At 42.1% G+C, this 22,813-nt stretch overlaps 1 protein-coding gene across 7 annotated transcripts in view; it reads right to left on the bottom strand.

The window, feature by feature from the left end:
- Window positions 1-7,092, bottom strand: part of PLS1 (plastin 1) — a 111,932-nt gene extending 104,840 nt beyond the window's left edge. For 3 of the 7 annotated variants that reach the window (XM_077991548.1, XM_077991550.1, XM_077991554.1), the window contains exon 1: window positions 6,492-6,842. The gene's annotated coding sequence lies outside the window, so the exon portion shown is untranslated. Of the gene's footprint in view, window positions 1-6,213 lie in introns of all 7 variants that reach the window. The other 4 variants (XM_028843750.2, XM_028843752.2, XM_077991546.1 and 1 more) reach the window with 3 other exon arrangements.
- Window positions 7,093-22,813: the final 15,721 nt, after the last annotated feature.

Genomic DNA, 22,813 nt, shown 5'->3' with positions numbered 1-22,813 from the left:
ATTTTTTTGTAGAGACGACGTTTTGCCACGTTGCCCAGGCTGGTGTTGAACTCTTGAGCTCAAGCGATCCATCTGCCTCAGCCTCTCAAAGTGCTGGGATTACAGGTGTGAGCCACCATGCCCAGTCTCGTAGTTTTATAGCTGTGAATTGCTCACAAAAGTCAATCATAAAATTTAGTTTATCATAAAGTCTGAAGTCCCTTCACCACTGGACTTTATGACCAAAGCCATGTCTAACTCTGCTAGGAAATATTTTCTGATGAAACAAGTGTTTTAAGTAAGAAAAAAACTCACTAACTTTTTAAAAAAAAATCATCTAACTCCTCATCCTTTCTGTGCCTACAATATTACTATAATAAAAAGCAATATGCTTTTACAGAAGCCATGCTACATATGTCTCACCGAAAACGGTACGTAGGCCCTTTCAGACGAAGTGCTGAAAAGAAATCAGATGATCAAAGTTGAACAGCCTCACATCTCATGTGACCTTACATGTCAGCAAAGTTTCCAACAATCAAAATTGTATAACCATTTTATAACCAATAAACCCATATGCAGCACAAATGCCTCTTTCTCTTTCTCCCTGACGTTCATCATCAGTCAGAGTAAAAGTTAATTCGGAACTGGATGAAGTGACAAGCTTTTGAATGTTGAGAGAAATAATGAGGGCCAGATGCGGTGGCCTCAGCCTCAACACTTTGGGAGGCTGAGGCAGGTGAGTCACTTGAGGTCAGGAGTTGGCGACCAGCCTGGCCAACATGGTGAAACTCCAACTCTACTAAAAATACAAAAACTAGCCCGGCGAAGCCAGAAGCTGCCGGCCCTGCCTTTCATATCCAGAGAAAAGGCCCTGGGAACACAGAACCACTCAGGGGAAGGTAAAGCACAACCAGGAAATGGAAAGAGAGCTCAGGCAGCAAGGGAGGGAAGCACGCTCTCAGCTGGGTTCCATTTTGAGACTCCCAGGAGTGAGTAAGTTCTCTATGTAATCAGGTTCATCAAGAGGAGAGAGAGGAGCACATTTTCTCACAGGTCTAAGCTGGGGCCTACAAGTGGGGTCTTTAAATTATTTGTCTTTGACCTGGGGCCTTTCCTGAGGTATCCACACCCACCTCCAATTAGTCCACAGGGACTTCACAACTCCCCGATCTTAAAAATTGGGGGAGAATGTGTTCACACCTGGATTCTTCCATATGGCCATAGTTCAAAGGCCTGAGATTAGAGTCATGACCCATAGATATTCCAGGAGCTTCCAGCAGTGGATCCTGACACCCCAGGGGAAAAAATCCTTACACCTGGTCACTCCAAAGTTCTTAGGCTCCTACACAAGGTGAGTTTCCCAGTTTCCCATTGCCAACTCCACAGACACCCCCTGGATGACCACCAACTCACTCCTCCACCACAGCTCCACCCCAAAAGAGGGTGGGAGCAGATCGAAGTGGCTTTAATGGTATACCCAGAGAAAAAGCTGCTGTCTCTTTCTTCAGGAACGCTTCAAGAGAAAAGGAGATAAAGACTAAGTGGAATGAAAAAAACGAAAACAAAAAGAATGATTTATCACTATTGTTTTGGTGTTTTTAAATGTGGCTCAAAGAATGTTGGTGGTTCCACCAGCTGAAACCTGTGGCTATTCTAAGCATCTGTTAGAGTTACCTCAGAAAGAGCTTTGCATTTTTGTTAAGACATTTGATTAAGTTTTTTGAGCGCTCAGTGTATAAAGTCAGATAGACCTGAGGTCAAATCTCAGCTCAGCCACTTGTAAACTGTGTGACCTCAGATAAATGCTTTTATTTATCTCCCTAAGCCTCAATTTTCTCATCTAGAAAATGAAAGTAGGCCAGGTGCAGTGGCTCATGCCTGTAATCTCAGGGCTTTGGGAGGCTGAGGTGAGAGGATTGCTTGAGGCTAAAAGTTTGTGATCAGCCTAGACAACATTGCAAGACCTCATCACTACAAAAAAAACTTTTTTTAATAAGCTGGGCACGGTGGTGCACACCTGGGAGGCTGAGGCGGGAGGACTGCTTGAGCCCAGGAGTTCAAGGTTACAGTGGGTTATGATCATGCCATTCCACTCCAGATTGGGTGACAGACTGAAACCTTGTTTTCAAAAAATAAAAATTAAAAATAAATGGGTAATTATTGCACCTATCTCATAGGATGGTTTATAAAAATGAAAAGATATATTACTTGTAAAGTATTTAGTATAGTGCCTGGTTCATGGAAGATATTCTGTAATACTAGTTATTAATATTACTATTATTTTAAGAAAGATATTTGTCATTTTACAAAGGGCCATGGCAAATGCTACGATTTAATATTTGGACATTTCAGTGTATGAGACATTAACTTCAACATACTACCTGATTTTGCATTTGCCTCATCAATTTTCACTAACGTCGTCATAACATAAATATATATAAAATATATAAAACCAGGCCAACCTTTCCCTTCCCCCCACTAGCCATTTCTCAAGCTCATTTGTTCTGTCTCTCCTCTCAACTGCTCTCTCTCTCCTTGACATTTTTAATGGACCATCATTGCCTGTGGAAATACGAAGATGGTGGTCAACCACAGGGTGCAAGTCAATGGCAAGGATGTGGCATCCAACAGCTCCCTCATCGCTGAGTGCAGCTCAATGGAAAGGCTGTGTTTTGATTTGCAAAATGGTTATGATTTGCAAAATGCAACGTTTGTTCCAAGTAAACAAATATTCCAAACCACCTCTTGAACTGGAATTTTGGAGTCAGCAGCACTGCTTTCTGTCTTGTTTCTCCAGGTAGAACCTGATCACAATTGTCTCTCTATCAGCCTTACCTCAGCCCCATGTTCTTGGGCCATAAACACCAACCTTTGGTGCTACCCTCCTGGCCTAGCCTCACGGCACCTGGCCTACCCTCTCCAAAGCCACTGCTCACCACCTCCTGGTAGTGTAGAATGTCTTTAGGAAATAGACTCTCAGTCCCAAGGACTTTGGGCCAACCCATTTGTGTCCGCCTCTGACAAGCTAAGCTACCATGACCTTTCCAGAATTCAACTCCCCAGTGTGAAGATTCCTAGGACCCCAGCCGCACTCCCTCCTTACTGTGTACACTCAACCTTGAACTGGCCAGCAGCCTTGTGTTTCACCTCTTCCAATGACACATGCATTCTCTCCTTTAGATTTCCCCTTTAGATTGGTTTCTGAGGGCTTTCAATCCACAAAACTTCTTGAACTGGAATGTCTTGCTACCAACTCAAATTAATCTTGGGAGGCTGAGCATGGTGGCCCAGGCCTGTAATCCTAGCACATTGGGAGGTTGAGGCAGGCCAACGGATTCAAGACCAGCCTGAGAAAAACAGTGAGACTTCATCTCTAAACACAAAAAATACAAAATTAGCCAGGCATGGTGGCACGTCCCTGTGGTCACAGCTACTCGGGAGGCTGAGGTGCGAAGGATCACTTGAGCCCGGGGAGATGAAGGCTGCAGCGAGCAGTGATCATGCCACTGCACTCCAGCCTGAGTGACAGAGTGGGACCCTGTCTCAAACATAAATAATAAATAAATAAATAAAAATAATTGTGGGGCCAACAACCTCAAAAATAGATAATGAAAAGAGCTTGGGTCTAGTAATAAGGAATTTTGAACAGAGCTTCTGGCTATCCCGCTAACTAGCTTAGTTAAGAATATCTGAGTCCCTCCTCTATACAATTAGGGGATAGTCTGGATATGCTACCATATAGCTCTAAGATCCTAAATGCCCACCCTCCCCATGGCAAAATGCACTTATTTATTTATTTGTTTTTTCATTCATGTAATAACTATTGAGTATCTGACATTGCAAAGCAACGTGCCAGGTATTGTGAGGGGTTAAAGATCATCCTTCAGAGAGGTTATCATCTAGAATGGGAAATAAGACAATCACATCACTAACTATAAGAAACAGAGACAATGTCACAATTCAAGGTATCTTTTTTTTTTTGAGATAGAGTCTTGCACTGTTGCCCAGGCTGGAGTGCAGTGGTGTGATCTTGGCTCACTGAAAGCTCTGCCTCCCGGGTTCACCCCATTCTCCTGCCTCAGCCTCCCAAGTAGCTGGGACTACAGGCGCCCACCACCATGCCCGCCCGGCTAATTTTTTGTATTTTTAGTAGACACGGGGTTTCACAGTGTTAGCCAGGATGGTCTCGATCTCCTGACCTCGTGATCCACCTGCCTCGGCCTCCCAAAGTGCTGGGATTACAGGTATGAGCCACCGCACCCAGCCAATTGGAGGTACTTTTAAGATAAAAAGAACATTATAAACCCATTACTAACACCCCAACCCTGAAATTCATTTTCAACATGTCTTTCCTTCTCTGCATCTAGTCTTTCACCACATGCTTCTTCCTTTACATTTCTTAATTCTGTGCCCTCCTTTCTCCACTTTGAGTCACAGGCTTAATCTAGGGCCTGGACCAACCGCCCCCTGTTATGTTTTTACACCTGTCTCCCATACTCACCCTAACTAATCTGTGATCTGTTAACAAAATATGAGGAATCAGAAATGGACTTGGCTGCTGTCTTGATACAGCTCTAAGACGGCCTTCCCCATATTATAGAACACACATGAAATCCCTTTACAAAACTATCCATACTGCACTTCCTTCCCCCACTCCCTCCTACAAACAGGAGCTAAGAATATACTTTGTGCTTAGTGCTGGGTGGGATGTTTAAGTCGTAGGCTTTAACCTCCAAGGCTTACACAACCTGTCAACTTCCTGGTCGGGAAGTTGGGAGGTGCTAAAATACTCAGGATACTATATACAATGGGGATATTAACAGCACAAACAACAGCAGTAAGTGCTATAGGGTTCAGAAGAGGGAGAGCTACTTCATGCTAAGGCAATCAAGGAAGGCTTCCAAAAAGAGGTTACACCCGAGCTACACCTTGCACCATGGGCAGGTCTTCAATACAGAAAGAGGGAGGCAAACAGGCATTTTGGGCCAAGGGCCCAAGTGACTGAGGGAAGGAAGGAGGGCGGTTTCAGGACCAGCAAATTGTTAGGTGGGGCTTCAGTGAAAGGGCACTTTTTGAAAGCAGTTTGCAAGGCACCAGCAAGCTTAGTAAGAGAAACAACTAATTTTCTGCTTAAGTCAGACTTCATGGTATAAGAAGATAGAAGAGAAAAAGGAAGTTTAATAATCGAGGCAAAGAAGAGTATCAGCAGGGAGTGGTAAAAAGACCCCAGAAAATGAGAAAACCTGGATTTGCTAATGAGGGGATTTGCTAATTAGCTTTGCTAATGAGGGGCTTGGGTGGCCACAGCAAGTCATCTAACCTCGCTGGTCTCAGTTTTCTCATTTGTAAACTGAAGCAGCTGAACTGGCTGACCTCAAAGGTCTCTACAGCCCAAACTAGACCAACTGTATATTATTTCTGCCATTAAAACATTTATCATGGGAGGAATGAAGGGGGGCAGAATACCTGTATTCCCTTTCCATATAGGTTTCTCTTCCTGAACTTAAAATTTCCTCTTCCTAAACTTACTACCTCTCTCTCTCTCTCTCTCTCTCTATATATATATATGCCTCCACATTTAACACTTTACTATAGAATTTCATTACATAATTCAATTTAAAGGAGAGCTGATTACAAAGGTGGTTGGGGGGGGGGGCGTGTAAAAGAACTTGCTTCAAGTTCTGTGTGGGCCCCCTGGCCTGAAATTTTGCTTCTGGCTCACAGGTTCTTCAAGAAATTTATGCAACACAGCTTAAGTCTCATACAAGTATATCCAACATCGTGGCTGGAGGGAAAAATATCACGGTATAAGCCATAAAATGTGACACAGTAAGTAAAGGGGGAAAGGTGAGAACTCTGTTACTCATCTGAACGACGGCTTCCTTTTAGTAATGCCAAATGAAGCCCGAAATACAGTAATAATTGAAAAGTTAGGGGGAAATCTTAAATTTTGTAAATTCTGCACTTGAAAATGCAGCTGAAACACGGAAAGTTTTTTGGCAGTGAAATTCGCTGAAAACTGACATTTTTATGCCGCATCCAGAGGTCCCTATGCTCCAGGAAAGGTACCAAAAACAGAAAGCACGGATGGGATTTCACTACAGCCCTATTGATCCTATGCACCGAAAGGCCAAAGGCAAATAAAACAGTCTCAGAATTAAAACAAAACAGGCTGGATCAGAAAGCCTCACCGGCAGCCACCCAAAGTCGAAAACAGAAAACTTAATGAAATACCTTACTTCAATGCAGGGAATCACAACTCAGTTAACAGGATTATTGTTTAAGCAGCATAAATACGCGATTTAACACCTGCGGGCATTGCCTGCCCGGACCGGACAGAAGCGCGCCCGGAGGACGGTGGGCGCCGCACTGCACAGCCGGGAGACGAGAGGCGAGCGAGGGGACCCGGAGAGACTGCCCCCGAGCCTCCGCGCGCCCCGAAAGGAGTAACGCTTCGCTTTCCATCTGTCTGTCCAGCCTTCCTTTTGGGCCCTATCCCCACCCCCGCGTACCTGCCGCCGCCGCCGCCGTCCTGCCCTAGAGAGCGCAGCTCCCACTGGAGATCCAAGTACCTGCAGGTCTACTCTGCGGCTACCTCTCCGCGCCCGCGCAGCCGCTGCGCTCGCGCCACTGCGCATGCTCGGCCGGCACCCGGGCCCGCAAACTCTGAATCCACTTGCCACGTTTTGCCTGCGGCTCCCAGGGGGAAGGAAAGGGAAGCCCAGAGCCTGGGTTCAGGCTAAGGGTGAAAGACGAGTTGCCGGCGCTGGGAGCATGGATGGGGAGAGGTGGATGGGCGCTGTGGCAACGTTATCTCTACCCCCTACAGTTACCCAAGTCTAAAGATGACCACCTACACCCTGGGAATGAGTTTAGCACAGCGGTTCTCAAACTTGAGCGTGGATCAGAATCACCTGGAGAGCTTTTTAAAATCACAGATCCCAAACCCAGAGTTTCCGATTCAGTTAGGTCTGGAGCGTAGCGCGGCAGTTCCCATTTCTAACATGTCCTCAGCGAAAACTGGTGCTACTAGTCTGGGTACCACACTTTGGGACCTGCAGGTCAAAAGAGAGGGTATACGTTACTAAAGAAGACTTGCTTCTCTCCCCTACTCACTCTCTCTCTTTTTTTTCGTTTGTTTCACGTATTGCTTGCTTGTCATTTAACAGCCACACCTGATTAAAATAAATATATAACGAAAGCCCACACAAACAAAAGTGGGATATTTTCTCTCGCATGTGAGTCAAGTAAGTGGAATGCTGCCTCAAGAGTTCTCACATACTTTGCCTGAAGCATAATCCGTAGTTGTGGTCTGTCCAACTCAGTCCAGAGAACAGAACAAGGTTTTGCTGCCCCTTTAACTCAAAGTCCCACGTGCCCCTTCTGCGCCTAGCACAATATTCAATACGGAATAGGCACCCAACCAACCTTGAGATGGTAACAATAGAAAAAAAAGCGAAATTGAAATTATTTTAAGAACCCAAAGAATTTGGACGAGCAATGAACTATGCAAGTAGGTGGGCCACAGAGAGGGAAGATAAGGAATTTTTCCCACCTGCCACCTACAGAATCAGGTAAATTTAGGACTCTTATCTGATTTTTCCCACCTGCCACCTAGAGAATCTGGTAAATTTAGTATCCTTATCTGATACTTATCTAGATATGCAGGGGGAGTTAAGTTCAGTTCTCACAAAATAAAGCAAAATAGTTATTTAAAAAGTAAACATGCATCTAACATATGACCCAGCCATTTCATTCCTAGATGTTATCCAAGAGAAAGTAAAACATATGCTTACACAAAAACTTGAACAGGAATGCTCATAGCAGCTGTTTTTCACAAAAGCCCCAAAGCAGAAGTAACCCAACTGTCCATCAACATGTAAATGAAAAAACATATTGTGGTATATTTATACAATGCAATACTACTCAACGATAAAAAAGAAGAAATATTCTCTCACCCAGGACTCAATATGGATAACTCTCAAAATCGGTATGCTGAGTTGAAGAAACTAGAGACAAAACATACTGAATAATCCCACTTATATGAAGTACAAACTAACCTTTAATGACAAAAACCAGATTAGTAATTGCCTGGAGCCAGGAGTGGAGGGAAGGATAAACTGCAAATGAGCAGAAAAAATATTTTTGGAGGGGGACGATGGAAATTTTCTGTTTTGATGGTAGTGACAATTTCACAGGTGTATGCAACTGTCATCGCTAAATTGTACACTTTAAACATGAAAAATGTATGTAAATTATTCACCAATAAGTTTGATAAGAAAACACTTTTTTCATGAAATACTCTTATAATCTGTTTATTTCGTGGTAATATTGACCAGGGCAAGTTCATGAGGAAATGTAGATTCTAAATATGGTATAACCTGATTTGGGGAAGGTAAAATAAAAAGTCATACTCTGTAAACGGAGCGAAAAATAATCCATATAAAATGTCTGTAACAACCCTCTGTAAAAGCAGCCAACCCTAAGATATGATTTGTAAATATACCATTAATAAAACTGTTTCCCAAAAGTGTTTCTAAGTGTAAAATACTAACTAGAGTATATCATTAGAAATGCACAACCAGGGCCTGGCACAGTGGCTCACGCCTGTAATCCCAGCACTTTGGGAGGCCAAAGTGGGCAGATCACCTAAGGTCAGGAGTTCGAGACCAGCCTGAGCAACATGGTGAAACCCCGTCTCTTCTAAAAATACAAAAATTAGCCGGGCGTGGTGGTGGGCGCCTGTAATCCCAGCTACTCAGGAGGTTGAGACAGGAGAATCGCTTGAACCCAGGAGGCAGAGGTTGCAGTGAGCCGAGATCAAGCCACTACACTTTAGCCTGGGCGACAGAGCAAGACTTCGTCTCAAAAAAAAGAAAGAAAAAAGAAATGCACAACCAGTGTGTAATAATTATATAAAGAAAATTGTTATCTGCTTAACTGATTGTATCACTATCAATGAGAAATCAGGTATTCAAACTGTATTTCCAGGAGCCCTGGGTTTCATGGAGAGAAAAATGCACAGGGCTCTGGATCAAGGACCCTAACCCAGACTGCTTACACATTGTAGTATCTTGTGAAATCTTATTTGATAAAAGGGATTCACTGATAATTTTTTTTTTTTTTTTGAGACTAAGTCTCGTTCTGTTGCCCAGGCTGGAGTTCAGTGACATGACCTCAGCTCACTGCAACCTCTGCCTCCCGGGTTCAAGAGATGCTCCTACCTCAGCCTCCCGAGTAGCTGGGATTACAGGTGCACACCACCACACCTAGTTAATTTTTTTATTTTTAGTAGAGATGGAGTTTCTTTATGTTGGCCAGTCTGGTCTCAAACTCCTAACCTCAGGTGATCCACCTGCCTCGGCCTCTCACAGTGCTTAGATTACAGGTGTGAGCCACCATACCCAGCTGTCATTGATAATTAAAAGAGCAATCGTTTGAAAACAATTGAAGTAATAGCATCAGGTAGTAAGAATTCACAAAGAGATGGTATACTTGGTGGACTTAAGTATTCTGGTAATCAAAAGTGTACACTGTTCTTTGGATTGCAGAGCAATGAGAAAAAATATATACAAAGGTTTTTAAACTAGTTTAAAATGTACACTGTAGTTATAATAACCATATGTTCCAATTTTTCTAGAATAGTCTTAATTTAAATATTTGCTTATCACATAAATTATATCTAATCATGTATTCCAACTGTTGGTTGAAAAAAACATCTTTTAAGCTGGGGGGTGCTTTTCAAAATAATAATATAAAAAATCACCAACTAAAAATAAAACAAGGATAAAGCAGGGCATGGTGGCACACGCCTGTAATGCCAGCATTTTGGGAGGCCAAGGTGGAAAGGGCACTTGAGCTCAGGAGTTCAAGACCAGCCTAGACAATGTGGCAAAACCCCGTCTCTACAAAAAAACAAAAACAAAAACAAAAAAAACTAAAATTAGCCAGGTGTGGTGGCATGTGCCTGTGGTCCCAGCTTCTCTGGAGGTTGAGATGGGAGGATCTCTTGAGCCCAGGAGTCTGAGGCTACAGTGAGCTGTATTCACTACACTGTACTCCAGCCTGGGCAGCAGAATAAGACCCTATCTGACAAAAAAAAAAAATTGAACTGCTACTGGGTAGTCACCATTTTAAACATTTACAGTATTTACTCATTGAATGTCCATGCCAACCCTATGAAATTATCCTCAATTTATAGGTGAGAAAATTGAAGTACAAAATGTTATTTTTCCCATGATAACACAACTAAAGACTAAATAACTAATTACAACTACATTTTTAAAATATATTTTGTATAAAGACAATCTTTGCTAATTTCACAGTTTCCAAGGATCCATGTGAACTATTAATTTATTTTTCCAGGCTCATTGATACTGAGAGGGCTACCAAAAAAGCAGAGCTCTAGTGATTACTGCCATTATAATCTTCATTATCATTGCTAATATTTATTCCATGTCTTCTATGTACTAGCTACTGTGCCAAGAAGTTCACATTGTTTATTTCATTTAATATTCATGAGGACAAAAGTGCAGATTCAGTAATAATAGGTAACAAAGAAAGCGAATGGCGGAACCAGGATTCCAACTCAAGTGGGAATGGTGGGCCGGGCATGCTGGCTCATACCAACACTTTGGGAGGCCGAGGCAGGTGGATCACTTGAGGTCAGGAGTTCAGGAACAGCCTGGCCAACATGGTGAAACCTCATCTCTACCAAAAAGTACAAAAATTAGCTGGGTGTGGTGGCATGTGCCTGTAGTCCCAGCTACTTGAGAGACTGAGGCAGGAGAATCTCTTGAAGCAGGGAGGCGGAGGTTGCAGTGAGTTGAGATCGCACAACTGCACTTCAGCCTGGGTGACAGAGTGAGACCTTGTCTCAAAACAAACAAACAAACAAACAAAAAAACCAGCAAATGGAAGAACCAGGATTCAACTCCAGTTTTCTGCTATTTACAATACTGGTCCCTGTAAAGTTGTAACATTTAGTCTCTGTGAATGTGGCTAATATTAGTTCATTCCCCAGAGCCTGATGGTTTCTAACATGCTTATAACCACAACACCCCACTGCCACCCAGCCCTGATCAGCATCCTGAAATCAACTACTATATAGGCACCAATTTTACAATCAATTTTAGAAAAAGTAGGTGCATTCTGAATGATACCAGCAAGTGTGATGTGACCATATTTATTTTATTTGCCTGGTTTTATGTTTTCCAGAACAAAGAGAGTAGAGGAAAAAAACATATGTGAGAAAGACTAAGATTCAATATTCAGTCTGTGGCCGTACCACCCTGAACACTCTTGATCTCGTGTGATCTCGGAAGCCAAGCAGGGTCAGACCTGGTTAGTACTTGGATGGGAGATTCAGTATTCATTTCGACTCTGAATTTGTGATAAATCATTTAGAGAAGAAAACAATAATATGAGAAATAAGTCCAAAAAACAGGGCAAAACTCTCTCTCTCTCATGCATACACACACACACACACACACACACACACACACACACAATTTAACACACACACACTGTTTTGATCTAACACAGATAAGATCAAAATAGCCAACAAAGCACACACACCTACACCCACCTACCACCTAAAATCTCATGAAATGATAAAGGGGATAATTTTATTTGTTTATTTTAATTATTATTTATTTTTGAGACACAGGCTCTCTCTCTGTCACCCAGGCTGGAGTGCAGTGGCAGGAACATGGTTCACTGCAGCCTCCACCTCTGGGGCTCGATTGATCTTCCTGCCTCAGCCTCCTGAGTAGCTGGAACTACAGGCATGCACCACCATGCTCCACTAATTTTTGTATTTTTTGTACAGAGTTTTACCATGTTGCCCCGTCTGGTCTGGAACTCCTGAGCTCAAGTGATCTGCCTGCCTCGGCCTCCTAAAGTGCTGGGATTACAGGCATGAGCCACAGAGCCCAGCCAGGAGATACTTTTAAAAAGTAAAGGCTGGGTGTGGTGGCTCACACCTATAATCCCAGCACTTTGGGAGGCCGAGGCAGGCGGATCACCTGAGGTTGGGAGTTCAAGGCCAACCTGACCAACATGGAGAAACCATGTTTCTCCTTCTACTAAAAATACAAAATTAGCCAGGCGTCATGGCACATGCCTGTAATCCCAGCTACTGATCAAGATCATGCCATTGCACTCCAGCCTGGGCAACAAGAGCAAAACTCCATCTCAGAAAAAAAAAAAAAAAAAAAAAGTAAAAGAAGGCTGGGCCTGGTGGTTCACGCGGGTAATCCCAGCACTTTGGGAGGTCAAGGCGGGTGGATCAACCTAAGCTCAGGAGTTCGAGACCAGCCTGGTCAACATGGTGAAATCCTAGAAAAAAACAAACAAAAAAAATTGCCATCGACAAACAGAAATGTTGAGAAAAGATGGAATGCAGACAGATTAAATCTCAGAAAAACAAAATGGAAGGAAAATGCAGCTCAAATCATATGGAGGAATCTGCTAAAGGCAAAAGTAGGAGTAGTTGGAGAGAGGATGTACAAACTCACAGTTAACAGATCAAGATTTAGGGAGCAGGGTACTGAGACAATGGTCAGGGAGAGTAATTAGAATGACAGATTTAGAGTAGCTAGGCTGGTCAACCACTTTCTCCTCTCCAGCTGGTTCTAAATTGTGGCCCAGAAAGCAATAGACCACCAGGAAGAACACCAGTCTTCCACACTTTGAAGATGAGCTCCCACACACCCTTATCTTTTAAGTGCTGTTCCCTACACAAAATTGGCAAAGAACAGCTACTGTAAATAAAAAGGCAAAAGGAAGAGAGATTCTAAAATATAAAATTGAACAGATAGCTAACACATTATCACACATTTGAAAAAAAGTCACCATGAGAGAGGCAACATTTTTACAATTATCATTAGAGAAAACAAAGCTAGAGAACAATCAGAAGAAGACATTTGAAATGTATAATTAATATCTTCAGAGAAACATGAGAAGATGTCCTATGTACAAAAACTTTGACTATATTTTTGGAAATTTAAAATTTTGATAACTGAGGCTGGGTATGGTGGCTCACGCCTGTAATTCCAGCATTTTGGGAGGCTGAGGCAGACAGATCACTTGAGTTTAGGAGCTTGAGGCCAGCCTGGGCAACATAGCTAAACCCTCATCACTACAAAAATACAAAAATTAGCTGGGAAGCCAGGCACGGAGGCTAACGCCTATAATCCCAGCACTTTGGGAGGCTGAGGCAGGTGGATCACTTGAGGTCAGGGGTTTGAGACTAGCCTGGCCAACATGGTGAAACACTGTGTCTACTAAAAATACAAAAATTAGCCAGTCATGGTGGTGCATGCCTGTAATCCCAGCTATTCAGGAGGCTGAGGCAGGAGAATCACTTGAACCCGGGAGGTGGAGGTTGCAGTGAGCCGAGATCACGCCATTGCACTCCAGCCTGGGCGACAGAGCGAGACTCCATCTCAAAAATAAAAAAAAAATTACCTAGGCATGGTGGCACACATCTGTAGTCCCAGCCAGCTACTTGGGAGGCTGAGGTGGGACGATCACTTGAGCCCAGGACATTGAGGCTACAGTGAGCCATAATTGCACCACTGCACTCCAGCCTGGGTGACAGAGACCCTGTTAGGAAAAAAAAAAATATATATATATATATGAGAGATATATGATACATATGATATATGAGATATATATGATATATATTATATGATAGCTGAAATTAAAAAATGAAATAAATGCTCTGGGTTTCAGAATAGACATAGATTAGTAACTGGAAACTCAAGCTGGCCAATTATCCCAGAATGATGTCACCCCAACAAGCAGTGGCAGAAAAAAATGGCTTTAGGGCCTATAAGGGTACCCTGAGGCAATTTTCTATATTCTCCACCCTCCCCCTACACCTTGCCCTTCCTCATTTGGAAGAAAGTAAGATCTTATACCACATTAACTGAAACAGATGGTAAATTATAAAAGAGCTATGGGGTCTGGCAAAGGCTGCTGATTGTCCCCAAATATCTTTTCATTAAATATATCTATGATGTATTTATGAAAATAACGGCATTTCAAAATACAGGAAACTGATGGACTAGTCAGTGACATAGTAACAGATACCATGCATGAATTAACCAACTCTCTTCTTGGATGCCTTCCTGGAAAGCCAAAACCAGTATTTTCCACATTCACTTGTAGCTATGGTTCCAAAAATAATTTAGGTTTTACCAAGTCAAGCAAGACTGATTCAAATTTGTATTACATGAAGAGAGAGGAAAGGCATGAACCCCTTTGGGCAGATTCCTAATTCTGCAGCGTCCTGATCCTTTCAGAGTTAGCAGCTGCCTGGACGAGTAATTCGGGGAGTTCTTGAATACTCATGATGAAGTCTGTTTTTCTCAAAGATTCTGTATATCATCTAGATCCCTTAACAAATCCCTTTATTCTAAAAGTGGCAGAAGGGACTTCAATACCAACATATGAACTATCTGTCTGGGAAATGAGTTGTCTGATCTTGTTTCAAAAATGATTTGTAGATAAATAGGAAAATGAATACTAGGAAACTGAAGTATAAAAATATTAGGGAAAAGTATAAAGGAACATTTTAAATCTTGTGGTTAGCCTTCCTAAGCAAGATGAAAATCCAGAAGGCATAAAGGAAACGATGGGTAGATTTGATATAATAAAAATTAAAATTCCTACATAAGAGCCAAGTGACAGACTAAGATATAATATTCTCAGATATAAATCAGAAAAGGTTTAATTCATAATATGTTAAAATGTTTGTATAAATCAATAAAAAAGACACAACCAAATTAAAACTGATAAAGTTATAAACAGGTAATTTACCAAAAAAAGGTAATCCAAAAAATTAATAGACATGAGTAGATGCTTGAACTTGTTGGTAAGTAGAAAAATGCATATACATACATGTAAGTGCCTTAACCCAAACCAATCAAATCAGAATCTCTGGGAGTCCCCAGATGCTTTTAAAAAATCTTCCCATCCACATAATTTCAATGTGTAGCCAAAGTTAAGAACCACTACCCAAAAACAGTGTTAACTCAAAGTGTGGGCAGTGGACCAGCAGTGATAGCACCTAGCAGCTTGTTAAAAATGCGAATTATTGAGTTTCCTTTCAGACCGATTGAGTCAGAATTTCTCCAGGTGATTCTGATGCATGTTCAATTTTGAGAACTCTGAAACCTCTCTGCATTTTACTTACAGAGCTACTTGGAGGATAATAGCAGATGAAAGTATTTTCAGAAAAGTAAAAATAGTAATCGCAAATACTAATAATCATACTATTCCAATATATTTTACATAATCTTAGGGTCATACTCAGGACCTAGCAATGAAAATGACAATAATTCACTACTGAAATAGAAATCTCTTGGAAACATAAAGAAGTAGTCTATGTCCTTATTGCTGAATTGTCTCCAAACACAGTGGAATGTTAGTTCTATAACACAGTCTTAGTAGATGTGAAACTGCCACAGGAATAGGAAACCAAATGGCTTACTTTTAAGTTTCTTAAATATTTTGTTACTTTATAACCGCTTTTTTTTTTTTTTTTTTTGTAATGGGTTTTTGCAGTGTTTCTACTCAATGGGACAGTGTGGCCGTACTGGATCATTTATTCTGCACTATTAGGTTTCAGAATGTTGGCTTGTGGTTACGTTGTCTATTATTTGAGGCTTTACCCAAAGAAAACTAACAGACATGTGCCCCCTTTTACCCTCAATCTATGTCTGACAATATTCTATACATAGCCAAGCTATTAAAGAAGGGAAATGGCATGGTCTTTGGGTTTTAAAAAGGTTGCCGGGAGCGCTGGCTCACGCCTGTAATCCCAGCACTTTGGGAGGCCGAGGCGGGCGGATCACGAGGTCAGGAGATCCAGACCACGGTGAAACCCCATCTGTACTAAAAATACAAAAAATTAGCCGGGCGCGGTGGCGGGCGCCTGTAGTCCCAGCTACTCGAGAGGCTGAGGCAGGAGAATGGCGTGAACCCGGAAGGCAGAGCTTGCAGCGAGCGGAGATCGCGCCAGCGCACTCCAGCCTGGGCGACAGAGCGAGACTCCGTCTTAAAAAAAAAAAAAAGGTTGCTCTGACTACTGTGTAGAACAACTCCAAACAACATCAGCATCATCTAGAAGCTTGTTAACAATGCGTATTATTGAATGTGTGTGTGCCAAGAGGTGTCCACTGAAGTTCATTCAGATGTAGAAAGGAACTTGTAAAACTGGTGCACTATGTTGGAACTTGCATAGCTAACCAACCAGGAGTTTGGGCCTCTGGCTGAGAACCAAGTACATTTTAGTCTCAACTGGATTGTAGTACCACCTGGTGGTCATTTTCCACACTCGCGTTTAATCATGAATGGGGACAATTCTATACATATGGCTCACTGGAATTCCAGAACATTGACTGATGCCCCTTTGTCAACTTGATCTGGGACACTGGGCTTAGGAAATACCAGGGACACTGGGACCCATCCACACCAACCACTCTGCTTCCTGCCTCACCCTCTCCTCCACACTCCCTCTCCGCAAATGATAAAAAGAGGGCTGACAGGAACGCAGAAATCAATTGACAGTTGTATTATGTTCAAATTTACATTATCATGAATTTCATGTACATTAGGATGAAGAACTAAATATATATGGTTAATAAAAATGTGCACATATTAGGACATACATTTTAAAATTTTCAACAGTACTACTGAATAATTTTTTAAAAGTTGGATAACAAATGCTGGCAAGGATGTGGAGAAAATGGAATCTTTGTACACTGTTGGTGAGAATGTCAATTAGTACAACCACTATGGAGAACAGCATGGAGGTGCCTCAAAAAACTAAAACTAGAACTACCATATGATTCAGCAATCCCACTGCTAGGTATATACCCAAAAGAAAGGAAATTGGTTTATCGAAGAGATAACTGCACTCCCATGTTTATTGCAGCACTATTCACAATAACCAAGATTTGGAAGCAACCTAAGTGTTCATCAACAGACGAATGGATAAAGAAAATGTGGTACATGTACACAACGGAGTAGTATTCAGCCATAAAAAATGAATGAGATCCTGTTATTTGCAACCACAGGGATGAAACTGGAGGTCATTATGTTAAGTGAATTAAGCCAGGCACAGAAAGACAAACTTCACATGTTCTCACTTATTCGTGGGAGCCAAAAATAAAAACAATTTAACTCATGGAGATAGAGAGTAAAATGATGGTTACCAGAGGCTGGGAAGGGTAGTGGGGGTGATGGGTGTGCGGTAGCGATGGTTAATGGCTACAAAATATAGTTAGATAGAATAAGATCTAGTATTTGAGCCTGTAATCCTAGCACTTCAGGAGGCCAAAGCAGGCTGATCACTTGAGCCCAGGAGTTCAAGACCAGCCTAGGCAACATGGCAAAACCCCCGTCTCTACAAAAAGCACAAAAATTAGCCAAGTGTGGTGGTGTGCGCTTGTAGTCTCAGCTACTTAGGAGGCTGAGGTGGGAGAATCACTTGAGCCTGGAAGCCCAAGGCTGCAGTGCACCAAGATCATGCCACTGCAGTCCAGCCTGGACAACAGATGAGACTTTGAAAAAAGAAAAAATATCTAGTATTTGATTGCAGAACAGGGTGACTACAGTCGAGCATTTATTGTACATTTTTAAATGAGTATAATTGGATTGTTTGTAACACAAAGGCTAAATGCTTGAGGTGATGGATACCCCATTTACCCTGATGTGATTATTACACATTGTGTGCCTGTATCAAAATAGCTTATGTACCCCATAAAATATATAAACCTACTATATACCCACAAAAATTAAGAATTGGCTGGATATGGTGGCTCCTGCCTGTAATCCCAGCACTTTGGGAGGCCAAGGCAGTAGATCACATGAGGCCAGGAGCTCCCGACCAGCTTGGCCAACATGGCGAAACCTGTCTCTACTGAAAATACAAAAATTAGCCAGGCGTGGTGGCACACACTGGGATTACAGTAGCTGTAATCCCAGCTACTCAGGAGGCTGAGGCATGAGAATGGCTTGAATCCCTGAGGCGGAGGTTGCAGTGAGCCGAGATTGTGCCACTGCACTCCAGCAAGTGAGACTCTATCTTAAAAAAAAAAAAAAAAAAAAAAAAGTTGGGAGATTACCAGGCACAGTGGCTCACTCCTATAGTTCCAGCATTCCAGCACTTGGGAGGCCAAGGTGGGCGGGTCACTTGAGGTCAGGCGTTCAAGACCAGCCTGGCCAATATGGTAAAACCCCATCTCTACTAAAAATGCAAAAATTAGCTGGGCATAGTGGCACGCACCTGTCATCCCAGCTACTTGAGAAGCTGAGGTGGGAGGATGGCTTGAATCCAGGAGGCAGAGGTTGCAGTGAACCGAGATCAAGTGATTGCAATCCAGCCTGGGTGACAGAGTGAGACTCATTTCAGGAAAAAGAAAAGGTCTGGGAGACTCCCTCCCCCTCAATGATGGAGAATGGGTTAGAGAAAAACAAGCCCAAAGGCAGATAGGCAAGCTAGAAGCCTGTTGAAGTAATTTAGGCAAGAGGTGATAATGGTCTAAAACTAGAATGGTGGTAAGGGAATTTGGGGGAAAGTGGATGGGTTTGATATTTAGGAGATAGAATCTAGTCCTTATCTTTTAAAGATATAAACTGAAGTATCTGCAGATAAATTTATATAATGTCTAGACTTTTCTTTAATCCAACTGAGGAGAGAGAAAATGAGAAAGGTGGTTATAGATGAAACAAAGACTAACCATATGCTGATAGCTGATAATCATTGATTGGGTGATGGGCATAAAGGAGTTCCTTATTGTGTCTACTTTTATATCTATTTGAAAGTCCCCATAACAAAAAGTTAAACAAAATAAAGTGCCTGGGAAATGCAGAAGGGAAAATATTCAGTAGGGAGATAGACATAGGAAATATAAATCTTGGAGAGAGATAAGGGAAGAGCAATGAATTTTGGAGTGAACAGCAGACGGAAAGTTAACTGAAGCCTTGAGTGTGAATGAAATAATAAAAAAGAGAAAAGAACCTAAGTCAGAATCCTGAGGAATACCAACAGTAAAGGGAATGGCAAAGAAGTGTTGTTAAGAAAGAGTCATGGAGTCCAAAGAAAGCTTTCCAAGAAAGCAGGAGTGGTCTACATTAGGGGTCTCCAACCCCTGGGCCACAGTACTGGCTAGTAGCCTGTTAGGAACTGGACCACGCAGCAGGAGGTGAGTGGAGGGCAAGCAAGTGAAGCTTCATCTCTATTCACAGCAGCTCCCCATCACTGGCATTACCGCCTGAGCTCAGCCTCCTGTCAGACCAGCAAGGCATTACATTCTCATAGAAGTGCAAACCCTATTGTGAACTGCACATGCGACAGATGTAGGTTGCACGCTCTTTATGATAATCTAATGCCTGACGATCTCTCATTGTCTCCCATTACCCCAGATGGGACCATCTAGTTGCAGAAAAACAAACTCAGGGCTCCCACTGATTCTACATTATGGTGAGTTATTATATATTACAATGTAATAATAAAAAGTGCAAAATAAATGTAATGTGTTTGAATCATCCCGAAAACATCCCTCCACCTCCCTGTCCATGGAAAAACTATCTTCCACAAAACTGGTCCTTGGTGCCACAAAGGTTGGGGACTGCTGGTCTGTATTGTCAAATGCTGCTAAAAGGTCAAATTCAAGAACTGTCAACAGACATATGAAAGTCATGGGTGACTCTGGTGAGAGGCACTTAAGGGGTGGGAGGGCAAACAGGACAGAGAGTATAGTATATGTAGGTTTAGGGCTGAGTAGAAGGTGTAGAAATGGAACCAGCCTGGATAATACATGAGTTACTAGAGGGAGGATGTCTACTTGGAATGCTGACTTCTTGAATCAACACTCATTTGTTAAAATACTGCTACAGATGTTTGATTTCTCTAAATGACCTGCTACTCTCCTTTTATTCTGTCCTACACCCTCCTGCCAGATTCAAGTGTAGCTTTGACCATCACTCTTTATATAAAATCTCCCAGAGCCTCTCCACTACTTACTGAAGTCTGTACAAATGTTTCAGACTACTCTAAATGTTCCCTCATACCAGCCGAAGGGGACCGTGTCCCTCCCTCATTATGCTTTTTGCTTATACTGCTGCCTCTAGTTAGAATATATTCCTTCTCCCCAATTTTTGTCTCTTGAATTCCTCCTCATCCTTTAAGTCCAATCTCAGATATGGTGACACCTTCTCCTTGAGCTCCTTCCTGATCCACCTCTTCTTTCCACTGAAGTAGATTGTGTCCTCTATTTTTCCAATACATACTGTTTATATCCCTCTCCTAGCATTCACTGGATTTCGCTTTGCTCTTGTCTATGTTCTCATTACATCCTTTCTGTATCCACAAATTGTGCATTACCTGAAATTAACTTTTTTTTTTTCCTCTGAGACAGGATTTGGCTCTGTTGCTCAGGCTGGAATGTAGTGGCGAGATCGTGGCTTACTGCAACCCTGGTTTCCTTGGCTCAAGCCATCCTCCTACCTCAGACTCCCAAGTAGCTGGGACTATAGGTGTGAGCCACCATGCCTGGCTGAAATTAACTTCATCTTCCTCATCTTTGTATCTGCCACAGAAGTACCTAACCCAATATCTTGCACAAAATGACTTTTTGAATTAAATGGGATTCCCAAGGCTCTACTATTTATAAGGTTTGCAGGTTTATACTGCTTTTTAGAACTACCATGCTATTCAGCTATTGCCTTCCAGATAGCATTCTAATTTTTACAATCTTTCTTCCTATGTTCTAAAAATATATTTTTAAACTATTTTTCAGATATGCTATTTAAGTTTAAAAGTACACTTATTTTAGTTTTTAAATGCATCAGTTATTTAATTAGGTTCTTGGTAAGAAATTTAGAACACCAGTTTGCTAGGATAAACTCCATTCACCAGGACAAACACAGATTGCAAGTAGCCCTGGAGCTGAGGAATAGCTTTGATTTTTGATAACATTTACGAGTCCACAACTTTCTAATTTTTTTTTTTTTTTTTTTTTTTTGAGACGGAGTCTTGCTCTGTCACCCAGGCTGGAGTGCAGTGGTGCGATCTCCACTCACTGCAAACTCTGCTTCCCAGGATCAAGTGGTTCTCCTGCCCCAGCCTCCCCAGCAGCTGGGATTACAGGTGCCCACCACCACGCCAGGCTAATTTTTGTATTTTTAGTAGAGATGGGGTTTCATCATGTTGGCAGGCTGGTCTTGAACTCCTGACCTCAAGTGATCCACCTGCCTCAGCCTCTCAAAGTGCTGGGGTAACAGGCGTGAGCTAGCACACCTGGCCACGAGTCCACAGCTTTCTGATCAACCTTCCATTGCTCTGTAATCTTCTATTACTCTCTTTCTGTGTTGACGATGTCACTTTGCCAGTATTTGGGCTTCTGTAGCACCATCTTCTTGAGGCAAGCATTGGTAAGATGTTTTGGAATTTTCACATTGCTGATTTCAATTTTGTGATGACCTCTGGTGTATTCTCCACAGAACCTGAATAAGGACCAGAGGTCCAGTCACAATTAATAAGCCACTCCTCAGCTGCTCCACTAAAACCAGCCTCTTGCCTCTGTGGTGCCCAGTGAGCATGAGCAGAATGATCCCAGGAGAGAAGCTAGTTTGCAGTTTTCTCTGTGCTGAGGTGTTTCTGTTTGTTTTTCCTGTGGTTCAACAACAGCTTTCGAGGTACCTCTTTGAAGGATCTAGGCGTTTTCTGAAGTTTACTTCACAAAAAGTATCACCATTCTTGTTGCCACCAACTGGGTTTGTAGCAATGGCAAGAAACTTTTCCTTTTTCAATTCTGGACTTTCTTCTTTTTCTTTTCAATTCTGGATTTAGTAGCTGAGTACTTCCTCTCGTACCTGGACTTTTTGACATAGCAGACTGGGAATATCTGCCAAGTCCTCTGATGAGAACAGGATTTCGGCTGCAGTGGGGCTTCCCTTTCTTTGGCTTTTTAGCTTTGAGGTTACCTTTTTTTTTTTTTTTGAGACAGAGTTTCGCTCTTGTTGCCCAAGCTGGAGTGCAATGGTGCGATCTCAGCTCACTGCAACCTCCGCCTCTGGGTTCAAGTGATTCTCCTGCCTCAGCCTTCCGAATAGCTGTGATTACAGGCGCCCACCATCACACCCAACTAATTTTTTGTATTTTTGGTAGAAACAAAGTTTCACTATGTTAGCCAGGCTGGTCTCAAATTCCTGACCTCAGGTGATCTGCCTGCCTCAGCCTCCCAAAATGCTGGGATTACAGGTGTGAGCCACCGCACCCAGTTGAGGTTACCCTTTTTAACCTTGCCACTAGCATCAGCCTTCTTGGCTTCAGGTTTCTTCTCCTTGGTATCTAGCTTCTCAACTTTTTCCCCCACCATCTTGCAAGAGAGGAAGGAGCTATTTTTTTTTTAAATACATGTTGGAATATCCTAGCTATGCAGATACAAATAGTAATATAACATCCACCCAAATATAACATTAAATTTTGATTCAATAATAATTAATTTAAATTCTACCAAAAGAAAACCCTTAGTGATATGTTGAAGCTTCATCATTTCATTCCCTTCTCTCCCTTCCACAGGTGCAACTATCCTGGAGTTGATATCTATCTCTGCCAACCATGTTTTCATACTTTTATCATACATATTTGTATACATAACAAACACAAAGCATTGTATTGTAGTTTTAAGATTGTATATAAATGATATGACACTGTTTTGTATATCTTTGAATTTGCTTTTTCAATCAGCATAGTTTTCAGGATTCATCGTTGGCAAATGTGGTATAATTCATTCATTTTAACTAAGAAATTATATGC

This window comes from Macaca mulatta, chromosome 2 (genome assembly GCF_049350105.2).
Source record: "Macaca mulatta isolate MMU2019108-1 chromosome 2, T2T-MMU8v2.0, whole genome shotgun sequence".
Taxonomy (NCBI): domain Eukaryota; kingdom Metazoa; phylum Chordata; class Mammalia; order Primates; family Cercopithecidae; genus Macaca; species Macaca mulatta.
The sequence above is the reverse complement of the archived record's forward strand: the minus strand, read 5'-3'. Positions and strand labels throughout refer to the sequence as shown.